The following is a 12,817-nucleotide window of genomic DNA, read 5'->3' as shown; positions in this document are numbered from 1 at the left end:
CCTCATCTAGTTATTTACAATGAAATGAATACTCCTAGGTGCATACAAGCGTTTATGTAAGTCAACGGGGACAGATGAAAATATGTGCCCCGACCGGGACTCGAACCTGGGATCTCCTGCTTAGATGGCAGACACTCTATGCAATTTTTTTTTTTATGGTTCAAATGGCTCTGAGTACTATGGGACTTAACATCTGTGGTCATCAGTCCCCTAGAGCTACTTAAATCTAACTAACCTAAGGACATCACACAACACCCAGTCATCACGAGGCAGAGAAAATCCCTGACCCCGCCGGGAATCGAACCCGGGAACCCGGGCGCGGGAAGCGAGAACGCTACCGCACGACCACGAGCTGCGGACAATTGAGCCACTGAGGGCACAGAAAATAGTGCGACTGCAGGGACTTATCTCTGGTACGCCTCCCGTAAGACCCGCATTCCCAGCTTATTGTCCTGCACTATATTTATAGTGCCCTTGCCCGTTATACTCATTACTCGCGGCTTTTTTCCGATTCCCGTAAGAGTTCGTGCACCGTTTGTGCATCCGCACAGAAGAAGATAGTCAAATGACCGGTGAGCCCTAACTATGCTCTTCATATATATATATATATATATATATATATATATATATATATATATATAATTTTTTGTTTAACTTTATGCCGTCCCAGGAACACTCGTAAGGAAATGATTTCGCTGGGAGCTTAGCATACAATTAGTTCCATTCGTAGAAAAAAAAGTTCAAATGTGTGTGCATTCGTAAGGGACTAACCTGCTGAGGTCATCGGTCCCTTAGACTTATACACTACTTAAATTTATGTTAAGAACAACACACACACCCATGCCCGAGGGAGGACTGAAACCTCCGGCGGGTGGGGCCGCGCAGTCTGTGACAATGCACCTCAAACCACGCGGCCACTCCGTGCAGCATTAGTAGAGAAATGTAAAGAAACCTTCATAATATTTGTGGACATTTTAAAAGCGTTCTGCAATGTAAAATGTTGCAAGAAATTCGAAATTCTAAGAAAATTAAATCATATGAGTTGCGTTCTGCCACGCGGTTAGCATCGCGGTGCCTTGCATGACATGATGAAGCTCTCTCGTCAGGGCGGCGGGAACTTGCACGAAATGTCGCTTCCAAGCAGGTGTACTTCAAAGTTCTGTATACGACCTGCTCCTGTACATCTTATACATCGTGGAAGTGCCGAGGACAAACTGCGTGCATTTGACCCTCTAAATTTAGCGCTGACTTCAATGCGAGATGCCTACAACAGTTCCTACAACGAAAATTTGTCTCGAAACCTGGCAGAAAATCCAAAGAGATTCTGGTCGTACGTGAAGTATGTTAGCGGCAAGAAACAATCAATGCCTTCTCTGCGCGATACCAATGGAGATACTATCGAAGACAGTGTTGTCAAAGCAGAGTTACTAAAGACATCCTTCCGAAATGCCTTCACAAAAGAAGACGAAGTAAATATTCCAGAATTCGAATCGACAACAGCTGCTAACATAAATAACGTAGAAGTAAATAACCTCGGAGTAGTGAAGCAACTTAAATCACTTAATAAAAGCAAGTCTTCCGGTCCAGACTGTATACCAATTAGGTTCCTTTCGAAGTATGCTGATGCATTGACTCAGTGCTTAACAATCATATACAGCCGTTCGCTCGACGAAAGATCCGTACCAAAGACTGGAAAGTTGCACAGGTCACACAAATATTCAAGAAAGGTAGTAGGAGTAACCCACTAAATTACAGCCCCATATCGTTAACGTCGATATGCAGCAGGATTTTAGAACATATATTGTTTTCGAACAGTATGAAAACGGTCTATTGACACACAGCCAACATGGGTTTAGAAAACTTCGCTCCTTTGAAACATAACTAGCTCTTTATTCACATGAAATGTCGAGTGCTATTGACAAGGCATTTCAGATCGATTCCGTATTTCTGGATTTCCGGAAGGCTTTTGACATTGTACACACAAGCGGCTCGTAGTGAAATTGAGTGCTTATGGAATATCGTCTCAGTTATGTGACTGGATTTGCAATTTCCTCTCAGAGAGGTCACAGATCGTAGTAATGGACGGGAAGTCATCGAGTGAAACAGAAGTGATTTCCGGTGTTCCCCAAGGTTATGTTATACGCCCCTTGCTGTTCTTTATCTATATAAACGATTTGGGAGACAATCTGAGCAGCCGTTTTAGGTTGTTTGCAGATGACGCTGTCTTTTATCGACTAACGAAGTCATCAGAAAATCAAAACGAACTGCAAACCGATTTAGAAAAGATATCTGAATGGTGCGTAAGGGGCTGTTAATCCTAAATAACGAAAAGTGTGAGGTCATCCACGTGAGTGCTAAAAGGAACTCGTTAAACTTCGGTTACACGATAAATCAGTCTAACCTAAAAGCCGTAAATTCAACTAAATACCTAGGTATTACAATTACGAACAACTTAAATTGGAAGGAACACATAGAAAGTGTTGTGGGGAAGGCTAACCAAAGACTGCGTTTTATTGGCAGGACACTTAGAAAATGTAACAGGCCTACGAAGGAGACTGCCTACACTTCGCTTGTCCGTCCTCTTTTAGAATACAGCTGCGCGGTGTGGGATCCTTACCAGATAGGACTGACGGAGTACATCGAAAAAGTTCAAAGAGAGGCAGTACGTTTTGTATTATCGCGAAATATGGGAGAGAGTGTCACAGAAATTATACAGGATTTGGGCTGGAAATCATTAAAAGAAAGGCGTTTTTCGTTGCGACGGAATCTTCTCACGAAATTCCAATCACCAATCTTCTCCTCCGAATGCGAAAATATTTTGTTGACGCTGACCTACATAGGGAGGAAGGATCACCATGATAAAATAAGAGAAATCGGAGCTCGTACGGAAAGATATAGGTGTTCATTCTTTAAGCGCGCTGTACGAGATTGGAATAACAGAGAATTGTGAAGGTGGTTCGATGAACCCTCTGCCAGGCACTTAAATGTGATTTGCAGAGTATCCATGTAGATGTAGATATAAATATGTCGAAGATACTGGTCTCTTCTGCAGTAAGTCTCTGTATGGGCACCTCTTCGCAGATGGTTGCAGGACCTCGGCTGTTCAGTACAGGATGTCAAATCAAACACTTTTCAGCTATAAAAATTTCCAAATTGTTATTTTATTGGGCTGTTAGTTTCGGCAATATATTACGCCGTCTTCCGGCCCGCAGACCGACGTATAGAAAGTCAAATTAGGGGCCACTACTCAAAGACTGGTATCCGTAGATTTTTGAGACAGCGATAATTTCAAACATCACCTGTCGGGAGGAAGACTTCTTCAAATTAACCCATTCCTCAACCTACAGAGGAAGCTGCCTGCACATCTCAGGGTAACATACACTTCACTCTGCTGCTCCCATAGTGGTGTGAGGCAACGCAGCGGAGACACATGCAGGACGCCTGCAAAACAAAGCCCCCTGTCTCGCGATGCGCCTGCCGCTAGACTTCCCTTCCGCCTACCTGCCAAGGATCACCCAGGTGCCTCCTATCCGTGGGAGGTTCCGACAGGTGACGCGGCTGTTTTAGTTCAAATGGCTCTGAGCACTATGGGACTTAACATCTGAGGTCATCAGTCCCCTAGAACTTTAAGAACTACTTAAACCTAACCTAAGGCCATCACACACATCCATGCCCGAGGCAGACTGTAGCTCCTAGAACCGCTCGGCCACTCCGGCCGGCGCGGCTGTTTTACTCGCGGTCAGTACGGCCCTCAAACACACACATTAACGCACTCGTGAGAAGGGAACAGCAGATAAAATCCACCAAGTGGCCACACTCCACACTAAGTAGATGCCAGCACGGAAGGAAATGCAAGAATTATAAAAGAAAGTTAAGGAAACATTCAACTTTATCGCTTTATCCGCTTCCTGACGCCACACCCGTCAGTATAACGTATGGGAGGGAATTCGTGTGTACCATCTGCATGTGAATCGTGTAAACTTCGTTAGGTGTTGATGTGACGTTTCTCTGAAGCGGAATTTGGGGACTAACCCAGCATTTGCCTAAACGAACGTGGAAAACCGCACAGAAACCACGCTCAGGCTGGCCTGTCTACCAGCCCAGGGTCGTTAATCCGCCGCGCCGATTCGAACCGTGTCAGGAGAATTTACCCATCTCGCAAGCTAAAACACTGCGCATTACGCTGTACAAGCGGGTCTCAGGACAAGCAAACGATAGGACAAATAACTAACGACAAAGACGTGGCAGGAATAGCTTTCGAGTTTCTACGCACCGAGAGCCGAGGAGCGATTTACCCTCTCGTGCAGTAGTGAGTGAGTGAGCGGTGCCTTGCGATACTGGGGTTGTCCGCTGCTTTCTAAGCCTATGCCAGCTTCGTGCGTACGGTCCTACACGCAGTTACCCGCCACCCGCAGACAGAGGCGCGCAGAAGCCCGAGAAAAAAGAATAAAGGTTAATATCCGATCGATGATGGGACTGCTGGAGGCGGGACAGAAGTTCCGTCTATTGAAGGAAATCAGTCATGTCTCTTTCAGTGGAATCCTCCTGGCATTTGCCTTAAGCGACTGAGGTAAACCACACCAAACCTTAATCTGAATGGTTGGACGCGTATTTGAGCCCCTGTCCTTCCAAACGCGAGTCCATTTTCTTATCACTGTGCCCGCTCGCTCGGTTGAGTAGCCTGGGAAGCATTTCGTTACGTTCCTCGAATGATAACATTTTACCATTACGGCTGCTGTTGAATAAAGTAGAACTCCCGTTTATTTTGTTTCCATTAACGTACAGTTTAAGCTGTGATGCCATTTTCAAATGTATGCATACATACACAACACTCGTAAAATGGCATAAATCTTGGGAATATGACCAAAATAGGGCAATTGTACAGTATGTCTAAGGTAAAAGCGGCCCTGCGTCAGTAATACCAACATTCATTGATAGCAGAACACCATTTTATTTAAAATTACAAATGCGTTTAAAAAGTAAAACAATTTAAAAATTGCAACATATGCTGGGAAGTATCGCCCTGCACCTCTACGTATTCTTGCGCTAGTGAAATCACATTTATACTCATTTTGCGCAGAACTGTAGCATCGGTTATTTTTATACTCCAGCGTACGTTTTCCTGTAGTTCGTCTACCCTTTTGAGGTTATTTTTGCGCACACAGATAAAATCAGAAGCTCACATATCCCGCAGACCAGAAGGCCACAGACCTTTGTTAACTGTGAGTCCTTCTGAGAAGACCTGATGAATACGAGACAGAAACTGACGATACGTATCTGTCGTCCGCCACCTTGCTGGAAAAAGTAGTACTGCATTTCATGGTCCTTTAACTGAGATTAAAACTTCTCGAAATTAAAAAGATAAACATCTGCATTGCCAGTAGTTTCAAACAAGATCGTACCGATAACTCGACTGCCCGAAACCGCCCACCAGATTCCAACTTTTTTGTAGCGAAGAAATGTTTTCGGTGGCCTGGCTATTCATGTGGCCAGAAATGCGAAACCAAGCTTCAGCGCTCATAAAATGCTGTACTGCTATGGTGAAGATAAGAAGGAAGAGTAAAAAGCTAGTTCCAAGAATACTCCATACGAGAAGGGATCTTATAAATAAATGTGTCAAAGGGAAAATGCCAACTGAACTTTGACCGTCATGATGTGTTATCCCTCGCTGTTCTTGGTAGGATGTTCCTACCTCCAAATCCGTCAGCAAGCCATATCTACCTTCTTCAGCCTTTTCTTCTTCTTGCTTCAAAGGTAGTTTTCTGTAAACTGTTTTCTTTAAAACGTATCCGACGGATTCGCTCCCCTCTTTATAGTTTATTTCCTTAACTCTTTCGTACAGTTCATCATTCCTTATTATGTCTGATCACTCAATTTCCAAAATTATTCTCCACATCGAGATTTCAAAACACCGTCTGTACGTCTCCTCTTTCTTTCTTAGTACCGTAGATTCTCTGTCATATGTAAACCTAACTAAAACTGTAGTGATGAACGAACATTAGAATGTTTAAAATGAAGTGTCGTTAATGTTTGGTAAAATGTACCAGCAAGGGTAAAAATATTATCACATGATAAGGAAACTATAGAAAGAGTGACAACCTTGGAATATAATGATAATAGATAATGGTGTTATTCTAAGCGTTTACAGCTGTGTAAATGCTTCACTATTTCTTTTATATTGAGGAACTCAGCAAGCGGAGCTGCCTAGGGACAAATATCTGTAATTCACATTTAGAGTGATTTCTTTCTGCAGATTAAATTGAACAACAAATTCGACATCTTAGAAAAATCTTTGTTATTCTGACATTGTAGAGGGATATTGTTGAGGGAGACTAAGGTTTGACTACAGCAAACAGATTTAAATGGACGTAATTTGTAGTATTTATGTAGAGATGAAGACGCTATTACAGGATAGACCAGCATGGAGGCGTGCCTCAAGCCGGTCTTCGGAATGAAGGCGACAACAACATCAGCCATTGACGAAAGAGGCAATTACAATGGTGTGCAAAACTAAAGGACGAAAGTAGCTATCTCTTGATGTCTCACTGCCAAGTGTTATAGCTCATTGAAGCTTGTACCATACATGGGAAAAACAGCGCAGAGGGTAAATGAAAGAAATACGCAAAGAGATGAACAAAAATGACACTTTTATTGAAAGACAATAATTACACAGAAATCACCGCTACTCATGGTGATTCCCTAAGCATTACAAAAGCCAGGACATGGTTCTAATGGTGTGTAATCGCCATGTACAGCAACACATGCTCTGCAAGTGCTCCCATGCTGGCCGGAATGTTGGTAAGGAATTCCTGTGGTAGAGCGTTCCATTCCTCCACGAGAGCGGTTGACAACCGTGTAAGTGAGTAGCCTTTTCTTGTATGTTCATTATTGTAAATACAAACCTGGGAATGTGAACTGACAACCTAAACGTGCTACTGAGCTCAAAACCACATCTGTTACATGAAACTGAAGAGAATCTTGCGTGTGCGAAAACCGATCTCATTTTTAAGCAAATAAATAAGCAAACCAATAATTTCACTCTCAGTAGAATTGGTCAGTGCGAACTGTTTGAAAAAAACGTAACTCTATAATAAAAGCAAACCAAACTGTAATGTCGACCTGTATAAGAATGTAACCTGAAACACACGAAATTTTCTGCACTGGCATATGGTCCTGGTAATATAAGGAAACTGACAGAACGTACATTGCGCAAAGGTAACTAAACAATCATGTATTATGAATCTCACCTGCAACATGAAGTACTGGCAGAAACAGTAACACAGCAAAACTCCGTAACAGCTAAAGAAATACTGCTAAAAACTAACTACAGCTGATCCAGGGAAACTGAGTTCATAATCTTGACACAGAATGCCAATTAAACACATGAATCAACCTTTAGGATGTAAAATTTCAGTTAGGAAGGAACGTATCAAAAAACGATAAAAATTCATGGTGGCACTACACAAAACTGGCGCTAGTAGCATAGGCACATAGGGAACACAGACGACACAGATCTGTAAGTCCACGGTATTGGTGATAAGTTGAGAAAACCGTACCGAAACACATGTGCTACGAAACGCCACTGTTTCCTACGCATGTATCCCGACATCAATATGGGATATGATCACCACGTACTCGTACACAGGCCGCACAACGGGTTGGCATACTATGGATCAGGTGGTCGCGTACCTGCCGGGGTATAGCCTCTCATTCTTGTACCAGTGCCTGTCGGAGATCCTGAAGTGTCCTAAGAGTTTGAAGACGTGCAGCGATACGTCGACCGAGAGCATCCCAGACGTGCTCGATGGGGTATAGGCAGGCCTGATATCTTCTGTTTCAAGGTACATCTCCACGATGGCTGCTCGGTAGGGCCGTACGTTATCATGCATCAGGCGAAAGGTGGGACCCACTACACCCCTGAAAAGGCGGAGATACTGGTGTAAAACGACGTCCCGATACATCTGACCTGTTACAGTTCCTCTGTCAAAGACATGCAGAGGTGTACGTGCACCAATCATAATCCCACCCCACACCATCAAACCACGACCTCCATACAGGTCCCTTTCAAGGACATTAAGGGGTTGGTATCTGGATCCTCGTTCACGCCAAATGAAAACCCGGCGAGAATCACTGTTCAGACTATACCTGGAGTCGTCTGTGAACATAACCTGGGACCACTGATCCAATGACCATGTGCTGTGTTCTTGACACCAGGCTTTACGGGCTCTCCTGTGACCAGGGGTCAGTGGAATGCACCTTGCAGATCTCCGAGTGAATAACCTATGTCTGTTCAGTCGTCTGGAGACTGTGTGTCTGGAGACAACTGTTCCAGTGGCTGCGGTAAGATCCCGAGCAAGGCTACCTTCAGTACGCCGTGGCCGTCTGCGGGCACTGATGGTGTGATATCCGTCTTCTTGTGGTGTTGTACACTGTGGAAGTCCCGTGCTGTAGCACCTGGACACGTTTCCTGTCTGCTGGAATCGTTGCCATAATCTTGAGATTACACTTTGTGGCACACGGAGGGCCCGTGCTACGACCTGCTGTGTTTGAGCAGCCTCCAGTCACCCTAGTACTCTACCCTTCATAACGTCATCAATATGTGTTCTTGGAGCCATTTTCAACACGCAGTCACCATTAGCACGTCTGAAAACATCTGCGCACTTACTCATTGCACCGTATTCTGACATGCACCAACACACCTCTGCGTATGTGGACTGCTACCAGCGCCACCGTGCGACGACCGCAGACCATATGCACGGCATGCTCATACCCCGAGATGATTTAAACCCGCAAACCGCCAACCAGAGCGTTGTTTCATCATTTGTCAGCATTATCCTTAATTTATGAGCATGAGTGTAAATTAAGTCAGAAGATCAATCAATAGAATAATTATCAAACTCTCGACTGTGACGAGGGTGATGCGGACCAACAATACAAGTCTACAAAAACAAAAATAAACTTTTTACTTCATCAAATAATATCTTGTTCTTCATTTCAAAACATTTTTTTATGTCTGTATGCTATGCAATCATTGTTCTGAGTCACCATTCCTCAATGTAATAAATCTGCAATTCACATAGTTCTAAAAGTGCGCCTATGCATTACGCTGTACACTCAACTAATCCGCACCTGTTGAGCATTGCAGCTATCCAGTATCGACTGTCAAAGATTCTACGACTCCACAAAGCTGCCATTGCAGACACAGATACTGTTGCCTAACAACTGATTCTCTGGTCACAGTTCTTCAAATATATCACTTTAATTTACACATATCAACACATCCAATAACATAATCAGAACGTAGCCACCTTACAACTGCTAGATGGTTATTGGTGTATGTGTACGAGGTCTGTTCAAAAATTCTGGAACTTTGTCCACAAAATTTTTCTACCCTTACCTTTTACTTGCTGTGAATGGTTTCCTTCGAAATATTCTCCTCCAAAATTGATACATGGCTCCCAACGCCGTTTCCACTTCCGGAAACAGTCTTGATACGCCTCTTGCTGGATCGCGTGAAGAACTGTCTGCGAATTTTCTTTAATCTCGTCTATCGTTGCAAATCTTCGTCGTTTCAACAGCGTTTTCAACTTTTGAAATAAATGAAAGTCCACAGGGGTCAGGTCTGGAGATTAAGGAGGATAAGGCAGCCCAGCTATTTCGTTTTTTGTGCAATAGTCACGCACCGACAGGGGTTAACGTGCGGGTGCGTTATTGTGATGCAAGAGCCATGAGTTGTCTCGCCACAGTTCAGGCCGTTTCCTTCTGACATTTTCTTGTAGTCGTCGCAACACGTACCGATGGTACCATCGATTAACTGTTTGTCACCGGCGGCTGTGGCCGAGCGGTTCTAAGCACTTCTGTCCTGAACCGCACTGCTACTAAGGTCGCAGGTGTGAATCCCGCCTCGGGCATGGATGTGTGTGAAGTCCTTAGGTTAGTTACGTTTAAATGGTTGTAAATCTAGTCCCATAGTGCTTAGAGCCATTTGATTTGAACTGTTTCTCCCTGTGGCATGAATGCATGACGAACTAATCCTTCAAAGTCAAAGAAAACTGTTAGCATGGCTTTACATTTGACCATCTGACGAGCTTTTCTTGGTCTTGGAGAACCTTTGCCAACCCATCTGTGAAGATTGAACCTTGGTCTCAATATCATAACAGTAGCTCCACGTCTCACCACCAATTATGATTCCCTTAAAGGGGGTAGGACGTGAAACGGGCCGACTTGGAGCAGGAGAGGCACCATAGGACGTTTTAATTTACACTGCCTATACTTTTACAAATAAATTCATAAAACTTTGTTAGCATGACCAGGAAGGATTCAGGATTCACACTCATAGCAGAAGAAGTTCAAAAACATAACAAAACAAATTTTTTTACATGTGAAATTTCATCATTTTTACACTTGGTATTGGCTGCATTTGTTGCTGTAGGTACACTTTTCTTCATAAGTAAGAGAGATTATTCGATGAATTTTGCACAGCACACAAAACATACTTACAGGTGTATGAAACTCTAGAATTTATTTACTGTATGGAAAAATGAATGGGCTGTTACGTTTTAAACTCGAATTTTATAGTTAATCATTTTAATTTTTACCACAGTTTTTAACAGATTTAGGAAATTTTAGAGTTTCATACACATGTAAGTATGGTTTGTATGCTGTGCAAAATTCATCGAATAATCTCTCTTACTTATGAAGAAAAGTGTACCTACAGCAACAAATGCAGCCAATACCAAGTGAAAAAATGATGAAATTTCACATTTAAAAAATATTATTTTTTCGTGCTTTTGAACTTCCACTGCTATGAGTGTGAATCCTGAATCCTTCCTGGTCATGCTGACAAAGTTTTATGGATTTATTTGTAAAAGTATAGACAGTGCAAATTAAAATGTCCTGTGGTGCCTCTCCTTCTCGAAGTCGGCCCCTTTGACGTCCTACCCCCCTTAAGTAACATTTCGTCTCATTTGCAGATTTACAGATTGCGAGGCGAAGGTCTTTCTGGTCTTGACTCGTGAGCTGTGGAACGAACTTGACGGCAACACGATGCATTCCAAGGTGTTGTGTCAGGATTTCATGACATGACCCAACTGAAAAGTTACATTCTTCTGCAGTCTCTCGGACAGTCAGTCTTCGATTGGCACGCACAATTTCATCAACATTCCTGACATGAGCGTCGTTGTTAGACGTCGAACAGCGTCCTGAACGAGGGTCATCCTTAACTTCCGTCCGGCCATTTTTAAACCGTGTGTACCACTCGTAATACCGAGTACGGCTTAAGCACTCATCACCGTAGGTTTCCTGCGTCAATTGATGTGTCTCTGTCAAGGGTTTCTTGAGTTTCACGCAAAATTTAATACAGACGCGTTGCTCCTCTAACTCTGCCATCTCGAAATTCGCAAACTGTACGACACAACGTTCTACTCAACTGAACAATGACTAACAGACGTACAACAATGAAGCTTTCGACAGTTACATATTAAACACGTTGCCCGTTACGTTTTCTTCTCATTTACTCCCGTATGTATTGTTTGAGGGTCGTACCTTCACCATATATATCTTAATTACGCCCTTGACTCCGCATCCGCCGCTGCGCTCTACATTTGGGGAAGCACATTTATATTAACGTTACATTCCCGTTTTCTGGCACCGATGTCTGGTATACACACACCATTAACGACCTACACCGCTCCTCACGTTCTAAGTACATACCTGAACTTCCTCTGTGACTCATCAAACAACGTTTTTCCAGCGCCTAGATGCTCCATATTGATATTAACAATAATTTATGAGGTGTATAATATATTGAACTATGTTCTTCATATATTCATTAATTGCTTTTGAGGAGTATGTGTCTAGATCTTAAATGGTATCATTTCTTATATAGTCGTTTTCAGAGCAGTTCTGAAGTGCAGATAGGACCTTCATTAGTGCTGCTTGCATTTGGGTATCGTCTCTTCGTTTCATCATCCACGTCTTCTTCCATGTAACATAATGTCTGAGGCAGTCATCCTTTCATAAAATTTTATTTCCCCTTCTTTGCTGCTGCAGCTTCCCATCATCATACGCACTGTGTCACTCAGTTTAGAGAAGAGCAGTAAATCACCGATTTTTAAGGGTGAAATTCCCGTGTATAAAACAGCTTTGTACTTCTGAATACCATACAAACGAGTTGATGTGTTAAATATTTGACTTTAAGCACGTAAGTGGTAAAAAGTTTAGAAAAGGTTTGAAATTATGAGCAAAGTTTGTCAGAAGTCGTTAAATACTAGGTGAGTACAGTCTGGGTAATTTGCTCCTCGTTTATAGCAAAGGTTAATTTTTCACGTATCTCAAAGTTTTGTGAAAGGTGGCTGCCCTATATGCTATGATAATTCTGAGTCTGTCATGGGCCACAAATATGAGTTAATTTGAAAATTTGATAAATGTTCTCAAGCCTTGCAATATCGCTTCAACACAGCCTTAATAATTATACACTTTGGAACTATGTTCGAGACCACAGATATTTGTCTAAAAGTTTAGCTGTACTTTGTCAAAGTAGAATCAGTGTGTGCTGGTAGCAACGGCGTAGCAATGTACTTGGTTTTAAATAGACGGAAGCTGGCCTGCCCTGTAGTGGAGGTAGCATCAGTTGGAGGAATTTTTGTAATGTGATGTTTAAAGGGAGCTATTAAGAAGAAATATTATAATAGTGGATGAATGAGAAAACGTAACCTTTAAATGTAACGTGGTTTATTATACTTGTAATTACGTAGTGCGCCGATTGTTATAACAGTGTTTGTGGTTTAGATTTTCTGTAAGGTTTTTGTAATGAAGT

This window comes from Schistocerca americana, chromosome 3 (assembly GCF_021461395.2).
Source record: "Schistocerca americana isolate TAMUIC-IGC-003095 chromosome 3, iqSchAmer2.1, whole genome shotgun sequence".
Taxonomy (NCBI): Eukaryota; Metazoa; Arthropoda; class Insecta; order Orthoptera; family Acrididae; genus Schistocerca; species Schistocerca americana.
The sequence above is the reverse complement of the archived record's forward strand: the minus strand, read 5'-3'. Positions refer to the sequence as shown.